The sequence below is a fragment of the Phocoena sinus genome, chromosome 16 (genome assembly GCF_008692025.1).
Source record: "Phocoena sinus isolate mPhoSin1 chromosome 16, mPhoSin1.pri, whole genome shotgun sequence".
NCBI classification, from domain to species: Eukaryota; Metazoa; Chordata; class Mammalia; order Artiodactyla; family Phocoenidae; genus Phocoena; species Phocoena sinus.
In genome coordinates this window covers 75982999-76010192 of record NC_045778.1, presented here as the reverse complement: position 1 = coordinate 76010192, position 27194 = coordinate 75982999, and the positions used below count along the sequence as shown (strand labels likewise).

Here is a 27194-nt window from a genome sequence, read left to right as displayed (position 1 = left end):
TCCATTTCCCCGACCCCAGGACATCCCAGGCCAAAAGACACAGAGATGCCTTGATTCCGTTGGGAAAAAAAAAAAGAGAAAATCGAATGACCATAATTCTCTCTATAAACATATGCACTGAAATTAGGGAACCCCCCGTATGGTGGGCATTTGCAAAGCTCCTTTCAGACAAAGCTGTCAATCACAAATCTGATGTAGATCTCCCAGCAAGGCAAAAAGTTAGTTACCACCAGCCTGATGTGCACACCCATGGCATCTGATTCAGAAATGAGCTCCTGGAGACTCAGGGGCTGGGAGCCCCCATTCTGCGGGCACACGGGTGGCAGAGGCAGCCTGAGCCTCTTGCTCTGACCCCAAACCCGTGCCACCTGCTGATACCCCTGAACAAGTCTCTCTGCAGAGAGACAGCAGAGGGGCTCCAGGCCAGTCTGTAGCCAAGAACCCCCACACCCCTTCCTTTCCCTCCTCTCCGCCGTGGCCCGTGGGTCGAGCATAGGGCTGCACCCAGCAGCTCTGTCAGCCCCGCTGCCACCTGGCCCCATGCAGGAACTCACAGGGGGCTTCCAGAAACCTTCATAGAAATTTGACGGAGAAATCTTATGCCTCTTGCATCTAAAAATTTTAAATTGGGGCTGATACTTTCTGTCTTTTAAAACTATATTTTGGTAGTAATTCATTTTTAGCATGTTTTACAAAAGTACTGATCCATGATGAGTAGGAAATAAAAGGGAAAGAACCCTGACCCTTCACCACAGGGGGTCTCCCTCCCTCACCGTTCACACAGGGGGGTTCGCAAGGAGGCTGAGGTTTAAAAGGAAACCACAGGCCTGCAAAACTGCCCCTTGCTAACCAAAGGGCCTGTGCCCCCAACACACACACCCACGCCCACACCTACACTTACACACTCATGAATATATGCTCACACACACACATACACTCACTCTCACACTCATGATCGTACACACATATACATATACTCACAAGTACACACACATAAACACATCCACACACATACGCACATACGCACGCACACACACTCTTACATACAGACTCTGACTCTCACCAAAACACTTTTGTATACACACACGCTCTTACACTCACACACATACATACATTCACAGAGCTACACTCGTATACACAGATACATACACTCCTACACACAAACACACCCCTCTGTGCCAGGGGTACAGCCGTTCTCCAGGTGCCAGGCTGTGAAAGCTGTGACATTCTCAAGTCTTCTGTGGCTCTCAGAGCTGCATGTCCACGGGCATCCCCAGTGGCACCACAGCATCTGTACAGATTGAGCTGTGTGTCCCCACCAGGGACCTCAGTTCTCCAGCTCAATACCCCTGGGCACAGGGACATCTCGGGTACCAGCCTGCCTCTCCCAAGCTTTCCTTCTTGAAGTGAAAGACCATCGATGAACAAAGGGCCCCTCTCTGTCACGGCTACTGGGCTCTGAGCTGCTTTATTTCAGGGCTGGAATCTGCTCTCTTTTTGCATAGCTTGATTTTTGTAAGGTGCAGAAGAAGATCTGCAACTACTAAGCAAGATTAACTAATTCAACAAATTTATGGTAGCATAATATTTATTATTTTTGCTTTCAGAACCCTTTCATATGGTACCATCGGAAAAGCCTTCCTGGGGCTTCTCTGCTGGTGCAGTGGTTAAGAATCTACCTGCCAGTGCAGGGGACATGGGTTCGAGCCCTGGTCCGGGAAGATCCCACATGCCGCGGAGCAACTAAGCCCATGTGCCACAACTACTGAACCTGTGCTCTAGAGCCTGCGAGCCACAACTACTGAGCCCGCATGCCACAACTACTGAAGCCCGCGTGCCTACAGCCCGTGCTGCACAACAAGAGAAGCCACCGCAATGAGAAGCCTGCGCACCGCAACGAAGAGTAGCCCAGCTCGCCGCAACTAGAGAAAGCCCGTGCACAACAACGAAGACCCACTGCAGCCAAAAATAAATAAATAAAATAAATAAACTTAAGAAAAGCCTTCCTGGGACTTCCCTGGTGGCGCAGTGGTTAAGAATCTGCCGCCAGTGCAGGGCACACGGGTTCGATCACTGGTCCAGGAAGATCCCACATGCCGCGCAGCAACTAAGCCCGCCACAACTACTGAGCCTGTGTGCCTACAGCCTGCGCTCCACAACAACAGGAGCCACCACAATGAGAAGCCTGCACACCACAGCAAAGAGCAGCCCCCGCTCGCCACAACTAGAGAAAGCCTGCATGCGGCGACAAAGACCCAACACAGCCAAAAATAAGTAAATAAGTGTATTTAAAAAAAAAAAGAAAAGCCTTCCCTATGGTACTCTTCCTATGGAAGAGGAAAATCAGATATTGTTCCCATGTTATATTTAGAGAAACTGAGGCTCAGAGACTATAAATGACTTCTCTAGAGACACTAAATTTTCTTCCCGGAGTGTATAAGTAACACAAAAGTCTGAGCAAACCTACAACGTTTCCACATCACACACCTGCTGCCCTTCCAGGACCCCAGGTAGCTGTGGTTATTTAACTGGCGCGTCTCCCTGCATTCTCCAACAAGAGATATAAACAAGGGGATAGGAACATTCCTTCCCAACACAGAACCCGTGAGCATCACCCAGAGACAACTGTAAACAAATGCATCTGGGCTTCCTCGGACTAGCTCCCTGGGAAAGGCCAAAAGGAGGCTTAACTCCAACAAGGCCAGCAACCCCCAGGGAAGTGTGGAGATTCTGAGACCCTCAAAAGGAGGACGATTACTTGTCTTGCCACTAAAAATCATTCACTCGCTTCCTCTTTCTACTTCCCACATAAGCCCGGGAGAATCTGCCCACATCAGGGATGAAAGTGAGAATGGGTTTTTCCAGCTAAAACAAGAAGCAGTTGCTTCCTCACACACACTAGAGAAAGTGGCTCCAGGGTCTGTCCACCTGGGACGGCAACGTGGGAGAGCAGGAAGGATGCTGGCCTGGACACTAGAAGGCCCAGGTTCCATCTGCAGTCTACTGGGTGGTCTCCATTTCCCCGTCTGTAAAATGGGGCCAACTACCTCTAGAATGAGCTGTGAAGTCTATTCCAGCTCCAACATTCTATGATCTAATCCCTGTCTCTCCCCCTCACTCCAACATGCTACAGCAAGATAAGGAGACTGTGGAATCTGAGATTGGACACAGGACTCCCCTAATTCTGCAGATGTGTAAACAGAAAGGAGGAACAGTGGGTGCACAGACCATACTGAAAAGCCACAGTGACAAGCCTTAATTGTGCAGCTGAGATGAAAAAGCAATGGGTGGATTGCCCTGGTGGCGCAGTGGTTGAGAGTCCGCCTGCCGATGCAGGGGACACGGGTTCGTGCCCCGGTCTGGGAAGATCCCACATGCCGCGGAGCGGCTGGGCTCGTGAGCCATGGCCGCTGAGCCTGCACGTCCGGAGCCTGTGCTCTGCAACGGGAGAGGCCACAACAGTGAGGCCCGCGTACCGAAAAAAAAAAAGAAAAAAGCAACGGGTGACCTCTATTATCATTGGTGGATCTGTGTTAATGGAAGAAATAAATAGAGCAGAAACAACTGAACTGAAGGAACTATCAACTAATAGTCCAAAGATGGGCAAAACGTCAAACCAAAGAAGTGTTTGTCTTCTCCAAATGCAATTTCAGAATGAGGAATAAGAGTGTTGCTAAGAGCAGCTTGGCTCAAGGCTAGGGTCCTGCTCCATGTAAAAGGTTGTCCATCGAGCTAAAGGAAGCTGCTGCTGCCTCGTGGTCTTTAGAAACCCTGGCTGGCCCCATCCGCTGTGATTTCAACTGCGGGTCAACTATCTTCCTTCCAGAGGGGTCAACTCGGGTGGAGAATTCCAGAGATGGACCTGGGCTGGCTCTGCCACAACCCCCTCTCCGAGTGATGCAGACAGATGGAGGGCTGGGGCATCCAGGCCACTCAGCATTGGGAGGATAGGTAAGAGCACAGGCTCTGGTCTCAGAAAGATCAGAGTGTGACACTTCGTATGGGACTTATTGGCTATGTGACCTTAGTATGTCACCTTACTCCTCCAAGTCTTCTCCCCTTGTCCATAAAATGTGATGATAATAATATCTACCTCCACGTGTTTTCTTTTTTTGTTTTTTTTTTTTGTTGTTGTTTTGCAGTACACGGGCCTCTCACTGCTGTGGCCTCTACCGTTGCAGAGCAAATATAACTCCCTCTATGAAATGAGGGCCGTGTTTAATTGTGCCAGAACTGAGGTGGCAGAAGGTAATGAGGTTGGGAAGTCTCAAGTTGGGTGGAGACCTGGCCCTTCTAGCTACTCCATTATCATACAGAAAGCTGGAATTGGCTGGCATTCGGTAACAGCCTGCCATTTACAGAAAGCTGGTAATTCAGAAACATGAAAGTAAGGTATTTCCTACATTCCCAATGAATGAAAAAAAGAGAAAAGACAAAAATGGCAAACAGGGAGTCAAAGAGGGAGCATCAATACAGATCCTACAGACAATAAAAGCATGATAGGGAAGTATCATGAACAAATTTATGCACATAAATTCTACAGCTTAGAAAAAATGGACAGATTTAAGACATAATTTATCAAAATTCACTGAAGAAGATATTGATAACCCAAATAATCCTACAGCTATTAAAGAAGTTGTATTTGTAGTTAACAACCTTCCCAGAAAGAAAATGTCAGGCCCATACAGCTTCACTGGCGAATTCTACCAAACACTTAAGAAAGAAACAATACCAACACTTCGCAAACTTTCTTCAAAAAAGAAGGTAGGGCTTCCCTGGTGGCGCAGTGGTTGAGAGTCCGCCTGCCGATGCAGGGGACACGGGTTCGTGCCCCGGTCCGGGAAGATCCCACGTGCCGCGGGGCGGCTGGGCCCGTGAGCCATGGCCGCTGAGCGTGCGCGTCGGAGCCTGTGCTCCGCCACGGGAGAGGCCACAACAGTGAAAGGCCCGCGTACCGGAAAAAAAAAAAAGATGGTAAACACTGCGGAACTTATTTTATGAACTCAGCATTACCTTAATATAAAAGCCAGACAAAGATATTATAAGAAAATTATAGACTGGAATTCACTGGTGGTCCAGTGGTTAAGACTCCATGCTTCCAATGCAGGGAACGCAGGTTCAACCCCTGCTCGGGGAAGTAAGATCCCACATGCCATGTGGCCAAAAGAATTGTCTTTTCTAATTAAAAAAAAAGAGGATTTGGTTCAAGATGGCAGGGTAGAAGGACGTGTGTCTACTCCCTCTTGCGAGAGCACCGGAATCACAACTAACTGCTGAACAATCATCGACAGGAAGACGCTGGAACCACCAAAAAAGATGCCCCACATCCAAAGACAAAGGAGATGCCGCAATGAGACGGTAGGAGGGGCGCAATCACAATAAAATCAAGTCCCATAACTGCTGGGTGGGTGACTCACAGACTGGAGAACACTTATACCACAGAAGTGGAGTGAAGGTTCTGAGCCCCACGTCAGGATTCCCAACCTGGGGGTCCGGCAGTGGGAGGAGGAATTCCTAGAGAATCAGACTTTGAAGGCTAGAGGGATTTGATTGCAGGACTTTGACAGGACTGGGGGAAACAGAGACTCCACTCTTGGAGGGCACACACAAAGTAGTGTGCGCATCGGGACCCAGGGGAAGGAGCAGTGACCCCATAGGAGACTGAACCACACCTACCTGCTGGTGTTGGAGGGTCTCCTGCAGAGGTGGGGGTTGGCTGTGGCTCACCGTGAGGACAAGGACACTGGCAGCAGAAGTTCTGGGAAGTACTCCTTGGCGTGAGCCCTCCCAGAGTCCACCATTAGCCCCACCAAAGAGCCCAGGTAGGCTCCAGTGCTGGGTTGCCTCAGGCCAAACAACCAACAGGGAGGGAACCCAGCCCCACCCATCTGCAGACAAGCAGATTAAAGTTTTACTGAGCTCTGCCCACCAGAGCAAGAGCCAGCTCTACCCATCACCAGTCCCTCCCATCAGGAAACCTGCACAAGCCTCTCAGACAGCCTCATCCACCAGAGGGCAGACAGCAGAAGCAAGAACTACAACCCTGCAGCCTGTGGAACAAAAACCACATTCACAGAAAGACAAACAAGATGAAAAGGCAGAGGGCTATGTACCAGATGAAGGAACAAGACAAAAGCCCAGAAAAACAACTAAATGAACTGGAGATAGGCAATCTTCCAGAAAAAAAATTCAGAATAATGATAGTGAAGATGATCCAGGACCTCGGAAAAAGAATGAAGGCAAAGATTGAGAAGATGTAAGAAATGTTTAACAAAGACCTAGAAGATTTAAAGAACAAACAAACAGAGATGAACAATACAATAGCTGAAATGAAAAATACACTAGAAGGAATCAATAGCAGAATAACCAAGGCAGAAGAAGGGATAAGTGACCTGGAAGACAGAATGGTGGAATTCACTGCTGCAGAACAGAATAAAGAATGAAAAGAAATGAAGACAGCCTAAGAGACCTCTGGGACAACATTAAACAACAACATTTGCATTATAGGGGTCCCAGAAGGAGAAGAAAGAGAGAAAGGACCCAAGAAAATATTTGAAGAGATTATAGTCGAAAACTTCCCTAACATGGGAAAGGAAATAGCCACCCAAGTCCAGGAAGCACAGAGAGTCCCATACAAGATAAACCCAAGGAGAAACATGCCAAGACACATAGTAATCAAATTGGCAAAACTTAAACAAAGAAAAATTATTGAAAGCAACAAGGGAAAAATAACATACAAGGGAACTCCCATAAGGTTAACAGCTGATTCTACAAGCCAGAAGGGAGTGGCATGACATGTTTAAAGTGATGAAAGGGAAGAACCTACAACCAAGATTACTCCACCCAGCAAGGATCTCATTCAGATTCGATGGAGAAATCAAAAGCTTTACAGACAAACAAAAGCTAAGAGAATTCAGCACCACCAAACCAGCTCTACAGCAAATACTAAAGGAACTTCTCTAAGTGGGAAACACAAGAGAAGTAAAGGACCTACAAAAACAAGCCCAAAACAATTAAGAAAATGGTAATAGGAACATACATATTGATAATTACCTTAAAAGTGAATGGATTAAATGCTCCAACTAAAAGACACAGGCTAGCTGAATGGATACAGAAACAAGACCCATATATGCTGTCTACAAGAGACCCACTTCAGACCTAGGGACACATACAGCCTGAAAGTGAGGGGATGGAAAAAGATATTCCATGCAAATGGAAATCAAAAGAAAGCTGGAGCAGCAATACTCATATCAGATAAAATAGACTTTAAAATAAAGAATGTTACAAGAGACAAGGAAGGACACTACATAATGATCAAGGGATCAATCCAAGAAGAAGATATAGCAATTATAAATACATATGCACCCAACATAGGAGCACCTCAATACATGCGGCAACTGCTAACAGCTATAAAAGAGGAAATCGACAGTTAACACAGTACTAGTGGGGGACGTTAACATCTCACTTACACCAATGGACAGATCATCCAAACAGAAAATTAATAAGGAACCGCAAGCTTTAAATGACACAACAGAGCAGATAGATTTAATTGATATTTATAGGACATTCCATCCAAAAACAGCAGATTACACTTTCTTCTTAAGTGTGCATGGAACATTCTCCAGGATAGATCACATCTTGGGTCACAAATCAAGCCTCAGTAAATTTAAGAAAACTGAAATCATATCAAGCATGTTTTCTGACCACAACACTATGAGATTAGAAATCAATTACAGGGAAAAAAACGTAAAAAACACAAACACATGGAGGCTAAACAATACGCTACTAAATAACCAAGAGATCACTGAGGAAATCAAAGAGGAAATCAAAAACTACCTAGAGACAAATGACAATGAAAACACGATGATCCAAAACCTATGGGATGCAGCAAAAGCAGTTCTAAGAGGGAAGTTTATAGCTATACAAGCCTACCTCAAGAAACAAGAAAAATCTCAAATAAACAATCTAACCTTACACCTAAAGGAGCTAGAGAAAGAAGAACAAACAAAACCCAAAGTTAGTAGAAGGAAAGAAATCATAAAGATCAGAGCAGAAATAAATGAAATAGAAACAAAGAAAACAATAGCAAAGATCAATAAAAGTAAAAGATGGTTCTTTGAGAAGACAAACAAAACTGATAAGCCATTAGCCAGACTCATCAAGAAAAAGAGGGAGAGGACTCAAATCAATAACTTTAGAAATGAAAAGAGAAAAGTTACAACACACACCTGAGAAATACATAGCATCCTAAGAGACTACTACAGGCAACTCTATGCTGATAAAATGGAAACCTGGAAGAAATGGCCAAATTCTTAGAAAAGTATAACCTTCCAAGACTGAACCAGGAAGAAATAGAAAATATGAACAGACCAATCACAAGTAATGAAATTGAAACTGTGATTTAAAATCTTCCAACAAACTGAAGTCCAGCACCAGATGGCTTCACAGGTGAATTCTATCAAACATTTAGAGAAGAGCTAACACCCATCCTTCTCACACTCTTCCAAAAAATTGCAGGAGGAACACTCACGAACTCATTCTAAGAGGCCACCGTCACCCTGATACCAAAACCAGACAGAGAAAATTTTAAAAAACGAAAATTAAAGACCAATATCACTGATGACTATAGATGCAGAAATCCTCAACAAAATACTAGCAAACAGAATCCAACCACACATTAAAAGGATCATACACCATGATTAAGTGGGATTTATCCCAGGGATGCAAGGATTCTTCAATATATGCAAATCAATCAATGTGATACACCATATTAACAAACTGAAGAAGAAAAACCATATGACCGTCTCAATAGATGCAGAAAAAGCTTTTGACAAAATTCAACACTAATTTATGATAAAAACGCTCCAGAAAGTGGGCATAGAGGGAACCTACCTCAACATAATAAAGGCCACATACGACAAATCCACAGCAAACATCATTCTCAATGGTGAAAAACTGAAAGCATTTCCTCTAAGATCAGGAACAAGACAAGGATGGCCACTCTCGCCACTATTATTCAACATAGTTTTGGAAGTCCTAGCCACGGCAATCAGAGAAGAAAAAGAAGTAAAAGGAATACAAATTGGAAAAGAAGAAGTAAAAGTGTCACTGTTTGCAGATGACATGATACTATACATAGAGAATCCTAAAGATGCCACCAGAAAACTACTAGAGCTAAACAATGAATTTGGGAAAGTTGCAGGATACAAAATTGATGCACAGAAATCTCTTACATTCTTATACACAAATGATGAAAAATCTGAAAGAGAAATTAAGGAAACACCCCCATTTACCACTGCAACAAAAAGAAGAAAATACCTAGGAATAAACCTACCTAGGGAGACAAAAGACCTGTATCCAGAAAACTATAAGACACTGATGAAAGAAATTAAAGATGATACAAACAGATGGAGAGGTACACCATGTTCTTGATTTGGAAGAATCAATATTGTGAAAATGACTATACTACCCAAAGTAATCTACAGATTCAATGCAATCCGTGTCAAATTACCAATGGCAGTTTTTACAGAACTAGAACAAAAAATCTTAAAATTTGTATGGAGACACAAAAGACCCTGAATAGCCAAAGCAGTCTTGAGGGAAAAAAACAGAGCTGGAGAAATCAGACTTCCTGACTTCAGACTATACTACAAAGCTACAGTAATCAAGACAGTATGGTACTGGCACAAAAACAGAAATATAGATCAATGGAACAGGATAGAAAGCCCAGAGATAAACCCACGCACCTATGGTCAACTAATCTATGACAAAGGAGGCAAGGATATACAATGGAGAAAAGACAGTCTCTTCAATAAGTGGTGCTGGGAAAACTGGACAGCTACACGTAAAAGAATGAAGTTAGAACACTCCCTAGCACCATACCCAAAAATAAACTCAAAATGGATTAGAGACCTAAATGTAAGACCAGACACTATAAAACTCTTAGAGGAAAACACAGAACACTCTTTGACATAAATCGCAGCAAGATATTTTTTGACCCACCTCCTAGAGTAATGGAAATAAAAACAAAAATAAACAAATGGGACCTAATGAAACTTAAAAGCTTTTGCACAGCAAAGGAAACTACAAACAGGACGAAAAGACAACCCTCAGAATGGGAGAAAGTATTTGCAAACGAATCAATCAACAAAGGATTAATCTCCAAAATATATAAACAGCTCGTGCAGCTCAATATTAAAAAAAGAAACAACCCAATCCAAAAATGGGCAGAAGACCTAAATAGACATTTCTCCAAAGAAGACATACAGATGGCCAAGAGGCACATGAAAAGCTGCTCAACATCACTAATTATTAGAGAAATGCAAATCAAAAGTACAATGAGCTATCACCTCACACCAGTTAGAATGGGCATCATCAGAAAATCTACAAACAACAAATGCTGGAGAGGGTGTGGAGAAAAGGGAACCCTCTTGCACTGTTGGTGGGAATGTAAATTGATACAGCCACTATGGAGAACAATACGGAGGTTCCTTAAAAAAATAAAAATACAATTACCACATGACCCAGCAATCCCACTACATACCCAGAGAAAATCATAATTCAAAAAGACACATGCACCCCAAAGTTCATTGCAGCACTATTTACAATAGCCAGGTCATGGAAGCAACGTAAATGCCCATCGATAGGCGAATGGATAAAGAAGTTGTGGTACATATATACAATGGAATATTACTCAGCCATAAAAAGGAACGAAATTGGGTCATTTGTAGAGACGTGGATGGATCTAGAGACTGTCATACAGAGTGAAGTAAGTCAGAAAGAGAAAAACAAATATCATATATTAATGCATATATGTGGGAGCTAGAAAAATGGTACAGATGAACTGGTTTGCAGGGCAGAAATAGAGACACAGATGTAGAGAATAAACGTATGGATGCCAAGGGGGGAAAGTGGCTGGGGGGAGGGGGTGGTATGGGATGAATTGGGAGATTGGGATTGACATGTATACACTGATGTGTATAAAACTGATGACTAATAAGAACCTGCAATATAAAAAAATAAATAAAATAAAATTCAAATAAATAAATAAAAGAAAATTATAGACTAATATCCAGCATGAACACAGACTAAATGTGGTTAAATTTTTTAACAAATAGAATTCAGCAATATAAGAAAAAGGATACTATATCATGACCAGGTGGGGTTTATCCCAGGAAAGGATAAATAAGGTTGGTGTAACATCTGAAAACTAAATAGCGTAATTCACCAAATTAACATACTAAAAAAGAAAACCCAAGCGATCATCTCAATAGATGCAAAAAAAGATCTGACAAAATTGAACGTCCATTCATTATAAAAAAAATACTCAGCACACTAGAAATAGAAGAGAATTTCCTCAGTTTGATAAAAGGAATCAACAAAAAACCTAAAACTAACATCATACTTAACGGTGAAAGATTACATGCTTTCCCTCTAAAAATGAGAACAAGGCAAGGACATCTATTCTTACCACTTCTATTCAATATTTTATTGAAGTCCTAGACAGAATAATTAATTAGAAAAAGAAATTTAAAGAAATAGAGATTGGAAAGGAGACATAAAGCTGTCTTTATTTGCAGATGACATAAGGGTCCACATAGAAAAAGAATCTACAAATATATTATGTAGAATAAGTGAGTTTATCACCATCACATGGTAACAGGTCAATATGCACAATCAATTGTATTTCTATGTATTAGCAGTAAACAATTGGAAACTGAAATTTTTAAAAATACCAATTATAACACACCATCAAAAATATTAAATACTTAGGAAAATGTTGAATAAAATATGTGCAAGACCTATTCACTGGAAGCTACAAAACTGCTGAAATAAATTAAAGAAAACCTAAATAAATGGAGAGAGACATCATACATGTGGGTCAGAAGACTCCCTATTATTAAGCTATCAATTTTCCCAAAATTGATCTACAGATTCAACATACTCCCAGTGAAAACCCCAGCAGGAGTTTTTGTAGAAACTGATAAGCTATTTCTAAAATTTATGTGGAAAGCAAAGAACCTAGGATATCAAAATAATTCTCAAAAAGAGAAAATTGAATGACGTACTATGTGATTTTAAACAGAAAAATTGTGAATAACTAGGATTAGTAGAATGATGCCACAACATTTTACAAAGACAGATCTTTCCACTTCCCTAATAAATATTTATCATTAATAATTTTAAACACAACAAATGACCCATTAAGAGTAGCCATTTACTCTAATTTTATGAGTTTTACAATTGCCAGATTCCCATCCAAAGATAATAATGATTCATCTTTCCCCCTTTATAAACTACTGGTCATGCACAAAACTCCACAAATGCTGCTTCCTTGGAACCATCATCTCTGGAGTTTTACAGATGATACTTCTTAACTACTTTCAACAACTTACTTACATGAGGAAAGAGAGACACAGTGTTGAAAAGTTTCAGTGATTATTATCAGAATCAGAATTAACAGACACTTCCATTATTAAGTGTTTACTGAAGAAAAGCCAGACAGTAAGTTAAGTACTGGACATACATGATCACACTGAAGAAAATTTGTTGCAGTGAAAATGAAAATCACGAGGGGACTACGAATCAAAGGACAGACTTTTATCTGTGTTTCTCTCAAAAGATTTAGCACACAATTGCACATGTGCTTTAAATACATCAAAATGTGTGTTTCATTCATCTTTAAGGCAAAAGTGTCAGGTAAAGATGAGAGGTGAAGCAAGAAGAAAGAAGTCTTGCCGGTCCTAATGCATTTGTTCTCACTCTGCCCTGAACCACCCCTGAGTGCCATAGCAAACTCACAGGATATTTCATGTCTTCTGGGGAAACACAGCGATACTTGATAACTGTTGGACACCTTGAGAACGAGCTCTAGGCCATTCACGGTTTCAAAATCAGATCGCACTACATTCTTTTGATGATTCCATATTTTGTGAATTTGGATTTCTGGTGGTCTCTGTGATTAAAAGAAAGTACTGTACAAAAATCAATGTTGAACTGGAAATGGGTTGGCAGTGTCCAATCTGATTCCAAGATTTGAGAGGCTGTGTGGCTCCCAACAGGTGTGCAAAGATCATTTGTATTAATTTTGTAAGTAATTGTGGTTATTGAATAATGAAATTAAAATATCATTTTTCTTTTCTTTTTTTTTTTTGTCAAATGACTAATAGGTTACAAGGACACAAAAACTTATTAAGGTGTTGGGACTTAATTATAATACTTGATAAATGGAACTGTCAGATCCTTCTTTTGGCCTAGGGGGTGCCATGAAAAATTACTGAGACATCAAGGGTGCCCACAAACCATGAAGCTTTGGGAACCTTGGCCAGGTCTCCTGGGCTCTCTCCAGTGGATAATCCTGAATCCCAGCACAGCTACAATAATCCAAAGCATAAGTGGATTTAGAGTGAAGGTAAACAAGGCTTTGCCCTAGAGCCCGCCCGCATTTGCCCTGCGAGGGCTCTAGCAAAGCATTCAGCTTTCCAAAGCAAACGCTTTTGGAAAATCTGTAGAAATGAAATATTTAAACTGCAGTTGGTTGAAACCATTGTCTCCTTCCCTCTGTCACACATCTCCTGTCCTGTCGGAGTGCTGTGGGCATTTGGGGATGTGGCTAAGAGGAAAGTAAAACTAGAGGGATCATTTTGCTTTGCGTTTAATTTATGTGCTTTGAAGTCACTTCTGGTTCTAGTTATCTATCCTGGGACAGAAATGGTTTCCAGGGGCACTGCTAATGCCACCCTGCCAGCGCCCCTACTGCAGGCCACAGGTTGTATAGAGTACGGTGATCTGGCCTGGAAGTATGTGGGTAGTGGAGAAATATGCCAGAGGAAAGACTAAACTAACAATAATAGTAGTAATAATAATAATGACAATAAGAAGAAGAAATAATTCTATTCTCTTCAGAGGAAACATTACAAAATATGTCAAATGAAAAGGCGATCAAAGAATCTACAGCCAAAAAATACGGGGGTGGGGGGAGGCAGGGAGGAGTATTTTAAAGGTGAAAGTGGATCCGGTAGTTACAACATCATGACAGTTTTCTGGGTTTTGTGGAGTTTGTAGAATTTGTCTACTTTAAAAAATTTTAATTTGTGGCAGTTTGTTTTCTGCCTAAATAAGGAATCATTTCCATGCCTACTGCTGTATTCATAATTGTGAATTCTTTTTCTTAAGAGGGTGCCCCTTTCAGATCCCATAAAACTGGACCTGCCAGGGGTAGGTGGGAGTACCAAATCTTGCCCAGGGACCGGGCCTGGGTGCCACCCTCGTGGCTCCCTGACCCCCTAGAGCACGTGGCTGGCTCACAGTGTTAAGAGGGGGATGCCTGAGCCAGGCCAGCAGGACACCTGAGCTACACCTACAGGACACACTGCCTCTGCCGGCCAGGACTCTCAGTGCCCGACAAGTCACCATGGCCAGTGTGCCATGGATACACTTTATTTTTAATTGTTTTTATATTGGAGTATAGTTGATTGACAATGTTGTGTTAGTTTCAGGTGTACAGCAAAGTGATTCAGTTATACATATCTATACATATCAACCTACATCTAAATCTATATATATCTGTTCTTTTTCAGATTCTTTTCCCTTATAGGTTATTACTGAATATTGAGTGTAGTTCCCTGGGCTATACAGTAGGTCCTTGTTGTTTATCTATTTTAGACATAGTAGTGTGTATATGTTACTCCCAAACTCCTCATGTACCCCTCCCCCCAACCTTTCCCCTTTGGTAACCATAAGTTTTTTTCCACTGTAGGAGGACCAAGGCGGCCCTCCAGGGTGGCCCCCGCTCCACATCTGGCTACAGTTGTCCTCGAATTGGATCTGGACGCTCTGGCCCTCGGCCCTGTCCCTTGGTCCCTTGTCCCTTCGCCATGCGGTGCTGCCCACCCTCTCCCACCCCGGCTTAGCAGCTCAGGTTCACAAACCCAGAGTGTCTGAGGGAGACAGGAAGGCCAAGCTGGACTCCAACCTCAGAACATTCTTAGCAGGGTCAGCAAGGCTGGGTAAGGTCGCAAGTCTCCTTGTTAATGCCAGAGTGACTCCAGAGCAGACCTGGCCTCCAGTCCCGATTCTCTGCCCCTCACAGCTGTGTCGCTTCAGGCAGTGGCTCTGCCTGTCCAAGCCTCATTCTCCCCTCCTGCAACATGGAGATAATACCACTACTTCTGGGAGTTGGGAGTCCTGAATGAGAAAAGCACAAAAACCACTAAACCCCATGCCCGTCTCGAGGCCACGAGCTGGGTTATCACCTCCCAGTTCTCAGCCCTGCACTCAGCCTCCCCGGTGCATCTCAACACCTCCAAAAGGCTCCTCCCACACTTCTGAAACTTCTAAGAATCCCACTTCTACATTCTAATTCAGGCAGGTCTGGCCCGTGTTCGGTGTCTCCTCTAAGTAATTGCCACTTGGGGTACATGAAGTTACTGCAGGACCCCCAAGGACATCCCCATCTCCTGTCTCATCCACAACTCCCTCCATCACGTGGCTTTGAGTCCCCAGCTCTATCTCCCAAGATTCCTTAATGCACACTCTCCAGTCCTGCACACCTGCAGGGAGGGTCTTACCTCCAGTCTACAGCGATGGGGAGACAAACGGAGCATCCGAGAAGTCCAGCACGATGCTCAAAGCTTCAGAGCCGGCGAGCGCGGCCATCTGTCTGGCTCCCCAGCTGGCCTCTTTGCTCTGCCTCTGTGGCCTCCCTTCCAGGTCCCAGCCCTTTCACCCAGCCTCCAGTCCCCCACAGCTCCTGCAGTTGTGGGGACACACTTCCCACTTCCAGGCCTGAGAGCTCAGAGCCAGGGTTCAAGATGAACAACGCAACCTTCCCTCCCAGCAAGAACAATCGCGCTCTCCAACTTCTCAACAGAGTTGGTAAGCAGGGCTAATTGGGGAAACAAAACACAGTATATTCGAGGGAACAGAAATAAATCCTCCTTTATTCAACGGGAACAGCATGTTCTCAAAAACCGTCCCACATTTAGGACCAGCTAGATAATTTGCAGGGCCCGGTGCAAAAGGAAAACGTGGAGGCCCCTTGTTCCCAAATTATTAAGAATTCCAAGCTGGTCACAGCAGAGCATTAAGCCAGGGGTGGGCTCCTCCTGAGGGGGTGGCACATGCATGAAGCTGGCCCTGCCTACTTTCCAAACTCATCTGTTTTAAAACCCAAAGTGCACATGAAGTACTGAGAAGCATCACACTTGCTCAGGACCTGATGGAGATGCTGCCTTAATCTGGCTGAGCCCAGGAGCCCACAGGCAGTCAGTCTATAGGAGCCGAGGAAACGTCCCATATGCTAGGGGGCAGACACCCCCCTCCTGTGACCTAAGATGCCTGGTACAGCTCACACTCCGTGAGGCAACCCGTGCGACTGCAAGCCCCTCGTGCCGAAGGTTCCTCCTCTTTAAAATACGGAGGCTTAATCGGGTGGCTTCCAAGGTCCCTCTCGGCTCCACAGAGAAAGGGAAGAACTCACTTGTGATTTTTCACCTAATTTCTTCAACTTTAAACGCCAGCAAAGACAGTCATACTTTAAAGACTACTAATCGTAGCACAGCCCGATCCGGAAAGTCGACAAGATGCAGGGGAAAGGACAAAGTGGGAAGAAAGCAGCTCAGCCAAAATGATGGCTGGATTCATCCAGGGTCTACTTGCCAAAGGACCGTGGCAGGCTGGTCAGGGCAGCCTCCCTCCTGCTCGGCCCCAGTCCCCCTGACACTTCCGGTCCAGCCCTCTCTTCCTTCCGTGTGTGGACCTGGGCATGAGTGACAAAAGAAATAACGTTCTTTTGAAGGCAAGGGCACATATGCATTGTACACAGGTTGGAAATGAAAGCCAATGGAAAACATATTCGCATTTTCATTTGAAGGACCAGAAGAAGTAATGACCCCTGAGATGCCAGCTTGGACCCACAACTGCTCTGAACTCAAAGTCCTACCCAAAAGCCTTGGGAAATTTCTCTTGGCCTCCAGCAGACACAGCCAGCCAGTCTCCCACAGGCTCAGAAACTGTAAATAAAGGAGCAAACACAGCAGGCTTCCAGTGGGGTGTCAGGAAAACTTAAAATAGCCTTTGGGAATGGCTCACTTGAGTAAGGGGTCTGGGATGCACTCCTCACCTGTCATCAGCCACCCTCCCACAGCCAAAGCACCCCGAGCAGGGGCTCCCCATATGAGGTCCAGTCTCTGGAACCCCATCCTCCAAGGACCAGCCTAGATTCAGGCCTAGAAACCAGTGATACCTCAGAATGCACTGCCATGGGGGTGTATGCTGGAGGCTGTCCTCTTCTTCACCTTTAGAGGGTCCCAGGGTCACACCTGAATATTTCTCTGTCCCTAGTATGGCGAGATTAAAAGTAACTACAAAGAGGCTACTTGCTTGGTAAATAAATCCAGGCCCAAATCCAGAGGGGACCCCCCCCCACCAGGAGGAAATGATTACACGTCCGGCACATCTTCCACGTGGGCCCAGGGGTCTGTTCTCACCGGGCCCATTCCACTCACTGTTCGGCACCTTTACCTAGAGGCCAAGTGGAGCCTGGTGAGGCTGGGGTGTGGGAGTAGGGGGATGGGAACGCTGGGCACCACACTGCCCTGAGCCAAAGGTCCCCCTCCTTCTGCTGGGGATAAAACAGCAGAGGGAATGAGAGGGCTGCAGGCCAAGGCCAGCGGATGGGGAGGCCAGCCGCGGGCACCATGGAAAGAGAGATGCTGGAAGCCTGAGCTTCACCCTGAACGGCGGGCCCTGCCACGACTTCTGATGGCAGGATTGGAAGGTGGCCTCCACAACTCTGGCCAAGCGCGGGCACCCGAGGCCCGAGTAAGACACCTGTGCCAGGTGTGTAGGCGGTGGAGACAGGGCCAGGAAGCGGGCGCTTCAGTAACCCGACACCTCGCAGCTGGGAGGGGGGCTGGTCCACAGCAGGGAAGGCAGCAGGATGCCTTTTCACTAAGAAAGGCTCTCTTTGTGAGGTTGCATGATGAATTCGAGAATCACCTTGAGGGGCACAGGAGGAGAAGGCTAGACCAGCTGAGGGGGAGACAGAGATCAGGCGGGCTGCAGTTAAAGGAGCCGGGACAGCAGAGAAACCCAGAATGCTTCCTCTTCTGCCGAACTTTGACTGCTTTCTCCCTGAGGGTCAGGAGACAAATCAATTTAAACAGGCCCCTAATGGCTAAGGATGCATGAAGTGCAAAGGGGACGGGGCCTCCTTTTTGCAAGAGTGGTTGCCGGGGGGAGAAAAAAAAAAAAAGCGTAACTCAGTGACCGCAGCAGAGATGCCCTGCAAGATTCATCTTCTCCATGCTTTCAGTTTGAGTGACTGAATTCTGTCTGTCCCACTCCATTAAATTCCAAGGAAAACCTGTCAGCCACGGCTCCAACCCAGAGTCTGGCCCAACGCTGGTCTGGAGTGTGGAGACAGCAGAAACAGAAACGAGACCTTGCACATTCCAGGAAACCAGACCCCCATTCTAATCGGTGCTGCGGCTGCAGACTCCAGGGCAGAGGGGCCCGTGCAGCTGGGTTTCTCTGAACCCTGCAGGGAAAACGCTCAGGAGAGAGAGGCATCACTTGGCTGCGGCCAAGGCAGCCGGCTGACGGCTACAATCACCTTAAAGTCCTGTACCTCATCAGGGCCACCGTCCGCAAATCTAAGTGAAATAGATCGAAACAGAAAAGACACAGCTTTGGAATCAAGCTTCCCATGGCCAAGGGCCCTCAGCCCTATTTTTTTCAAAAGAAACTGAATTCGCAGGAAGCAACTGTTATTTTTTTTAAAGATACATAATTGGATGATGGACCACTACACTCTGTCTTTTGCAGACAAATGAAGAAGTAAAATTCAGGAGAGTTACGTGTGACCCATTTCTCTGCTCCTAATGGATAAAGGAGGCAGAGGGGGGAGGAGCCCGGGAGCCTGGCCTCAATTTCCAGCCCACACTGGCACTTCCAAGGCCTGGCAGCCCCTGGCTTTCCGGTGCAGTCTCTCAGACGGCTCAGAGTGGGAAAAGCTCGCCTGACGCCAGACCTCAGACTGCAAACCCGTCCCCCATATCCATGGGCCCTGAGCGAGTGACTGTTTGCAGGGGCTGGGACCAGGCCCCTGCTGGTGATGCTGGAAAAGACTCGGCAGGTGAAGTGAAGGGGGAGAAAGGCAACCCAAACAAGTCTAAGAAGCCTCTCTGGAGGAGGAACAGCTTTCAGGGGGCACCCGGCCAGCTGGCCGTCAGTCATATGCACGGCCCAGTTCTCTGCAGCTTCAGCTCTACTGGTAAAAGATGCCTTTTCCAGAACAATGCGTCTATGTCTAAAGGTGCCTGTCATTGATAACCGCTTTTCAGTCTCACTGGCAAAAAAAAAAAAAAGTCCTCGCTTGCATACTCATGGTGAACGCTTGGGTTTGCTGGGTATTGTTGCCTTTAATCGTTTTTTTCTGACCTGTTGGATGTTAGAAAAATAGTCGGAAAAAGAAGTTTCCAACCACCTCCACCGCACGATTTCTTTTTTCAGAAGTCTCCTGAACACCCGAATGATGCGTCTATTATCATCTTTGGGGAAACAGCTGACTGCTCCGCTCACAAAAACACTATTAACTTTCCTCCTGATAAGCGCCTGGCTCCCGTCCTGACCTCCCCAGATTTCTCAGCTGGGTTCCCTTCCCGCTCCAGCTCCTTCCTCCTGGTTGTTGTGTCTGAAGTGGCCAAGCCAGCGCGGGCTCCCGAAGCCTCCAGCTGCGAGCAGCGGGCTGGGCGGTGACAGGTCCATTTATTAAGGGTCTGGGACACGCTCCTGAGCTGTCCGCAGCCACCCTCCTGTAGCCCCTGGTCCGGGAGGGTGGGCCTGGGGCTTGGGAAAGTAGAAGCGGGGATGTGACGGTGAAGCAAGACCCTCCGTCCAGGAAGGGCACAGTTCTTCCTGAGAGGCGCCCCCTGCCCATTTGCCGATGAGCGTTGTCTTCGAGGTGTGAGGAAGGTAACTTGTAAAACTGAGACAAAAGTCAGAAGGAATCTTTGGCTCAAGTGAGAAGTGAATAGTGGGTCTTAAGACCCAAGACAAGCCACTTCCCCTCTCTGGGTCTCAGTTACCTCATCGGTAAGACTAGGGGCAGACTAGACCATTTCCAACATCCTTTCCAGCTCCAAAAAAATATTATATGATCTAATAAATCTGAAAAGTGCATTTCCTGATCTTTCCCTTTCAGTATGTAATTCCCATCCTTACGGAATATTCTTATTTTCCAGGCTGGCTTCCTGCATCGTGTGCTCCAGTTTCTTCTGAGCCGTCTGAGCCGTCTAGTCACTTTCAAGGTGACTTCTGGGGCTGGGATTAGGATTTCCCCAACAGGAAGAGGAGATAAAATAAAAGTCTGGCCTTACTACATTCACACAACAGAATATTATTCGATCATAAAACGGAATGAAGCACGGACACACGCAACGTGGATGAACCTTGAAAACATTACGGTCAGTGAAAGAAGCCAGTTACAAAGGACCACAAATGTATGATTCCATTTATATGAAATGTCCAATGTCCAGAATAGGGAAATTCATAGAGACAGAAAGAGATTAGTGGTTGCCTAGGGCAGAAAGGAAGTATGCGGTGACTGCTAACCAGTACCGGGCTGCTTTCTGGAGTGAGGAAAGTATTCTAGAATTGCACAGTGATAATAGTTGCACTGCTCTGTAAGTATATAAAAACTCTGATCTATCCGCTTTAAAAGGGTGAATTTTATGGTATGTGAATAATATCTCAATAGAACGGCATTAAAAAAAAAAAGAAAACGTCACTGTTTCTTTTTACTTCTTTACTGTGGCTACTAGAGAATTGCATTTTATATATGACGCTCCAGTTGTATTTCGGTCTATGTGTAACCAAACAATCGAATAAACATATTGCTCACTTTTCCAAACAAGCACAAACCGTCTGGCCTCCTCCTGCACCCTGGACAGAGCTGGCATCCGGGAGGCTGAGCGCAGAGAGCCGTGGGCTGGGCGTCCAGAAACTCAGAGTCTCTGTCACAGACTGGCTTGTGACCTCCGGCTTTCACATCCCCTCAATGGTCCTGGCCCCTCAATGAAAACACAAGTGTTGGACCAGATGACCTGACGACCACACAATCCCCCTTCCAGTCTGTAATCACTACTCCATCCGCAGGTAAAATCAAACTTTAAAAGTTCTCATTCTACCCCAAACATTGCATATCTCCTAAAAGCAGTCAATCTGGGAATAAAAATCACTTCAAGAAAGACCAGGTCATTTACTGACTGAGCAGAGTGACCGTTTTGGTACCATCCTATTCCATTTATCCTGAAGGATTTCTTTCAGGAGAATTTCTTCTTGGCTTCTTCTGCCCCAGCTGTCAGTGACTTAGGAGGTGGGTTATTCTATAGCTGACGGCAACGGATATGGGTACAACCCCCTGGAAAATAATTTGGCAACCCCCTGGAAAAAACTTTATGGCCCTTGGCATAAACCAAGGGCCATAAAAGAAACTTAACCTTCCATCCAGTCATTGCACTTCTTAGTATCTATCCCAAAAGAATAACCCTAGATTCAGAAATAACCATGAACACAAAAATGTTTGTTTTGGGGCAAACGTGGCCCAAATGGACACAAAGAAGGACTAGTTAACCAAATGGTGGTAATACTGGGGACAGAAATGATGAAGCTGCTGGAATAACGGTGGAATCCTGAATCTTTTTTCTTCTTTTATTTTTGATGTGATTAAAGTATATTTATAACTTTCAAAAACTGGTATAGTGCAGTATGCCATCAAATGTATAAATGCATTTCCCATGATGTCTAAACAGTACAGTGAAAAGAGATTCAAAAGAGTCTTTATGCTGAGAGAGGAAAATCTTGGTATATTCATCCCAAAGAAAATCAGACCACAGCTTAAAAGACATTGAAGCATCTCAGCCCTGATTTATCTGGTGTGTCCACCACTATATTTATACTAATTTTTTTCTTTTTAGCAAGAACACTGTAATTATGGTTCAAGGGCATTAACAGGTGCTTAGAAGTCTTGAGAGGAGAAGTCAGTCATTATATGGATAGCTTTTTGGTCATCTTCCAACCCAAGGAGCTTATTTTTGGCGGGGGTGGGGGAGGAGTTTTCTTTAGCATCATTTTGTAATGGGAGACTAAGTGAAAGCACCCACTGTTTCTGCCTCATGGGAATCGTGTGCATGGACCCCAGCCTCTCCCAAATAACCCCCTCCTTTAGCAGGAAAGTACAGCTGAGGAGGGAAGGGCTCAAGTGCTCTGCCTTGGGCCTCAGGATGGAGCCCACACTGACCCACCATCCTCCTGCCCCGATGAGCTAAGCAGCTTGTGAGAGTCGTGTTCCCTTTGGGTGCCTCTCTCTGAAGTGAAGGGTTGGGTTATGGGACCTGCGAGAACCTTCCACACTCAGATTTTGTGCGCTGGGATTCTGTCCACAGCCAGCTGGTGTCTTTGGCCAGTCAACAGCATCTCTGCGAGGGCAGAGGTGTCCTTGTCCACAAAATCCCAGAAAACATGAAAATGGAGAGTTGATGTGGTTAGAGGTGGGTTGTGGAAGGTGAGGGCACAGCTGTATTTTTCAGAGGATGAAGAACTAGTATAGGTCTGACCAAAGGTGAGCATTCCAAGAGAAGTGCCTTGGATGAGAGGACCCCACAGACAGAAAGGGATCAGTGCGCATGGGGCCTTTCTAGATGGTCTCAAACTCTTGCCCTTCCTCCTATACCTTCTGTGCTATTATCAGACTTCTCCTCCTGGGTTTTTTCCAACGAGGGCTGAACCACATTGGGCTACATTTTCCAGAGCCAGAAAGGTCAAATTGGTGGAGAAACGTCAAACTAGGACCTAAGAAACCCCAACTCAGGCCATTTCTTGACCAGTAAATGTTCAATAGAAACTTAGCCTGAAAACTCAGCGTGAAGACCACAGGCTCCCTGGTAAAGAGCACACGCTCTCTGTGGTGGAGACACAGAGATGGTTGTGTGGTCAGAACCCAGGTTTCCACAAACCGGGAGGCCGTAAAGGAGACAGCAGCTCAGGGCTCCAGAGTAGACTCCAGAGACATCAACATCCATCTTCCGGGAACTGATAGACCAAGCAGGCAGAAAATCAGTAGGATATAGTTGACCTTATCGATCCACTAGACCTAATTGATGTTTACGAAACACTCCACCCAACAACCGCAGAAGATTCTGCTGTTCACATGGAACATTCACCAAGAGAGACCGCATCCTTGACCAGAAAACACATCCTAACAAATTTAAAAGACAAAAAAAAAAAAAGAAACAAGAAGAGAAATCATACAAAGCATGTTCCTAGATCACAGTGAAACTGAACTAGAACCAATAACAGAAGGCGAGCTGGCAAACCCGCAAGTATTTGGAGATTAAGTAACACGCCTCTAAGTAACACCTGAGTCAAAGACATCTCAAGAATAATCTGGGAGAGAGGCAGACTTGGGTTCAAATCCCGGCTCTACCTCCCTCTACTGGGTAGCCTTGGACAATTATCAGTCACCTCTTGGAGCCTCATCTCTTCCCAGCTGGAGAACGGAACGATGCCCCTCCCTCCCTGGATGACGGTGAGGGAAGCACGAGTTTGGCCCATAACACAAACAGCACAGTGCCCAGCTCCCAGAAAGCACCCAGTGGTGGTAGCTCTTCTGGTCACTGTTCTGCCCACTGATGTTTCCTACCACCTGGCTGTCCTGGAGAACACTGTCCCTGTCCCCCCGTCCCCCAGGCTAGCTCACCCTCTGCCAGAGAAAAGCAGACGTGACTGCTGAACATTGAGCCTTCCCTCCTCTGTATCCAGTTGGCAGCCATCGGCCGGGACAACCCCAACTGGCAGAACCCTCTGTGTCCATCCATCCCCACCAAGCAGGGATGCCGCTTGGAATACTGGCACCAAAGAGACAGCGCTCCTAGTCCCGGGGTGTGAGATGACTCAACTGTTGGATGATCTAGTAAAATCTCGCCCGCAACTATGTGAAAGGGAAGTCTACCACAAATCTCACCAAACGCTCAGAAAAAAATTTAAAAATAAAATAAAATAAAACAGTTTATCAGGCAGACAGGCCTACCGTCTTCTCCTTGAGATCTGATTGCACAACTAATGAAAAAGATGTTTCCTGAGGTTTGAAAATATTGCACAAGGCTCTGACTCATTAAGACAGGGCTTATTCAAATTTGAAAATTATTGAAAATTCCAGCCACAACAATACGCCCCCTGAAACCACCATGTGCCCGAGGAAGCATGGTTATCTCCTGGTGAGGGACCAGCTGCTGTCACATGACGCTGTGGAGGACTGCTTTTACAGAACACACTGGCTTGACAATTTGTCCTAGGAATCGAAAATAATAGGGTTATCTGTGGGCTCCCAAACTTTTCTTTTTTCCTTAAGATGTGACAAATCTTTCCTTGTGAGGAATTCCCGAAACATGGAAAACAAACTAAGCGTCATTCAGGAAGGTCTTGGGGCTGCTGTACACTGCTCCCTCCTGCACGTCACATACTCTAAGGAGGGTTAATGAGATGACATTTGTAAAATCCCAGGCATTCCAGGCATGCAGCTCTTCATTCAAGAGAAGTCACACACTTCTCAGATGGTACGGACAACGCCTGGGGGTTTCAGAGGGTGACGACAGGCAACGTGGTGTCTGAGTCTCTCTGCCCAGAGAAGCTTTCCTAACATATTTGCTGGCAAACCCCAAGTCAGCCTCCAGGACACAGGTCCCGCATCACCCTCCTCCTCCGTGACGCCTTCTTTAAGCCACTCACGCACCTTATCCCCAGGGAGACATCGTTATAGCGCTTCCTCTACCGGACTCCCTGACGATGATGGTGATGGTGATGTTAATTATTATTACAGCTAACACTGATCCAGTTCTAGTAGAGCACTGGGCACAGTTCTAAGCACTAAGTTCATATAATGAGGCGTTTCCGTCTTTCAGCAATCCTACGACATAGGTATGTGCGCACCATTATTTTTATAATGATTTTACTGACGAGAAAACTGAAACTTAGAGAGTTTAAGTCACATACGAGAAGTCATCCCTTTACAAAGTGGTGATCTGACTCCTTAAGCCGGGTGTGATATGACCTACTACGAACTTCTTGAGATCACGGGCTACCCAGCCTTTCTCACTCTGATTCCTTCTATCTGGACCTTCTAAGTACACAGAAGGTGTTCAATAAATCCTCTGAGTGTACTTAGAAATAGAACTCATGTCACTAATTCCAAAAGCCGAACTCTGCCCTTCCAGCGGCAACAGACATGCCTCTTCAATGGGAGCCATTTGGGATGGCTACACTTCTCATTTTCTCTGCTGACATTAATTTTCTCTTTTTGTTACCGGCAGAGAAGATGGGGAAGGAAGGAGAAAGGGCTCAGGAGGGATCTCACTCCAGAGGACACATGCAGCCCAGCCTCAGAGCCCCTGGGAAACAGCAAGGGCCACCAGGTTCAATGGAGCTCACCTCCTGGGGCTGGGCATGTCACCACAGTGGTCATCTGGGGACTTGCAGCAGAGAGCACAAAGCTACAGTACGAGGCAACCAGACCCGAGTGGGCCACAGGCATTCAACTCGAACCCTGGCTTTAACCATCAATAACTTAAGAAAAAGAAATAACTCTTAAAGAAGCCAGCCCAGGCTTTAAAACAAGGATGAGGTTACCACAATTCTTCAGAGACTAGTTCTCTTACAAGAATCACACACCATTCCAGCTGGAAGAGCCCTCAGAGATCACCTGGTCCAATCCCCTCACTGTTGAGGCTCTGAAGGTTCGGGGGCCGGTCACCTGGTCAGGTAACAGCCTAGGCAGGGTCAGAGGCAGTCTCAGCCTGTCAGTCCCTCCACCCCAGCTGGCCTTCCAAGGAACCCTCACCCACTGCCAAGCTTGATTTCTTCTTCAAATTAAGCCTTACCATCACTATTTATTCACTTGAAATATACGCTCATGGAAAGTCTGATTTCTCAATCCAAGGCACGGAATGGCGTCCAGGATCACACAACTCCAAATGGACTCAGGATCCAGCCCTGCAGTCCCGAGGCCGTCGGACGTCTGACCACAGTTAGCTCATGGTCCCCGCCATAATCACTTACTGAATGCAGTTATTTTAAGTGCTAATGCAATCTATTTACAGCTCCTCCGGATGGGACGAACTTACTCAGACGCTTGGCTTCTATACACTTGGCTTACTAATCTTATGAAACCCTAATATTTTAACTCTTTAGCAAAACCAACTGAGAACAAAAGAAGATAACCAACCAGAGTGAGCAAAGCCTTATAAACTATTCAAATGACATCTAAGCCAGTGGTGGTTCTTTGCCAGGAATGCATGGCCAGCCTGCACCTTCAGAAGCCCTCCCTTGTCAGGCCTGGGGTGAAACCAGGACGAGGAGTTCCTGGGCTTGGAGACTTCTGGGCTCGGGGCTGCGGGGGTTGTTTTGGGTGGGGCGGGTCGCTTTCCTGGAGAGTGTACTAGGAGGAGAAAAGGACTAGGCTTCTGATGCTTGAGGAGTCTTTTTCAGGCCTCTTTTCTGGCTTCCTGTCCTTTTTTTGGCAGAAATCTGCTACACATCCTGGCTAGTTTTTTGCAGTGTCTGGGAATCCGGAGGAGCCTTTCTCTGCCTAAGAGCAGTTTGGGGCCTGGGGCTCTGGTTTGGATGCATCTCTGCTACAGCTGCTTCTGCTTTTTGGCTTTTCTTTCAGCAAGGGCTGCCTTGATGGCAACTGGGGGCAACCATGTCCTCAGACCCCGTGCCTGCGGAGCGAGAACTGTGACGTGTCCTTTGTTTCTGTTTCACCTCAAGGCCATGGCCATCTGGAGCTCTGTTTATTCCAGCTATTAGCTTCGGCTTAGCTGGGGTTGGCTTATAATCTCGGTTTCTCTGTCAACAGCACGGAGTGCTTATGAATGGGCTGTGGACCAGATGCATGGGTTCAAGTCCTGGGCAAGGTACTGTTCTATGACTCTGTCTCCCAGCTGTAACCTGGGGAGGATTAGAGCACGCCCCTTATAGGGTTACTAGGAGGATCAAATGGGTTAACGCAGGCCTGGCACAGAATAAGCACGAAGTATACGTTAGCCCTTATTATCAGACTATTAGTAATTGCAATTCCTTTCTTTTTTCGTAATCCCCTGACCAGTATAGAGTTTTTGCTTGAAGCTAATCCAAAC

The 27194-nt window shown here is 45.6% G+C and overlaps 1 protein-coding gene across 3 annotated transcripts in view; it reads right to left on the bottom strand.

The window, feature by feature from the left end:
• HTRA1 (HtrA serine peptidase 1) overlaps window positions 1-27194 on the bottom strand; it is a 56325-nt gene that overhangs the window by 25578 nt on the left and 3553 nt on the right. The gene's annotated exons all lie outside the window — the stretch shown is intronic.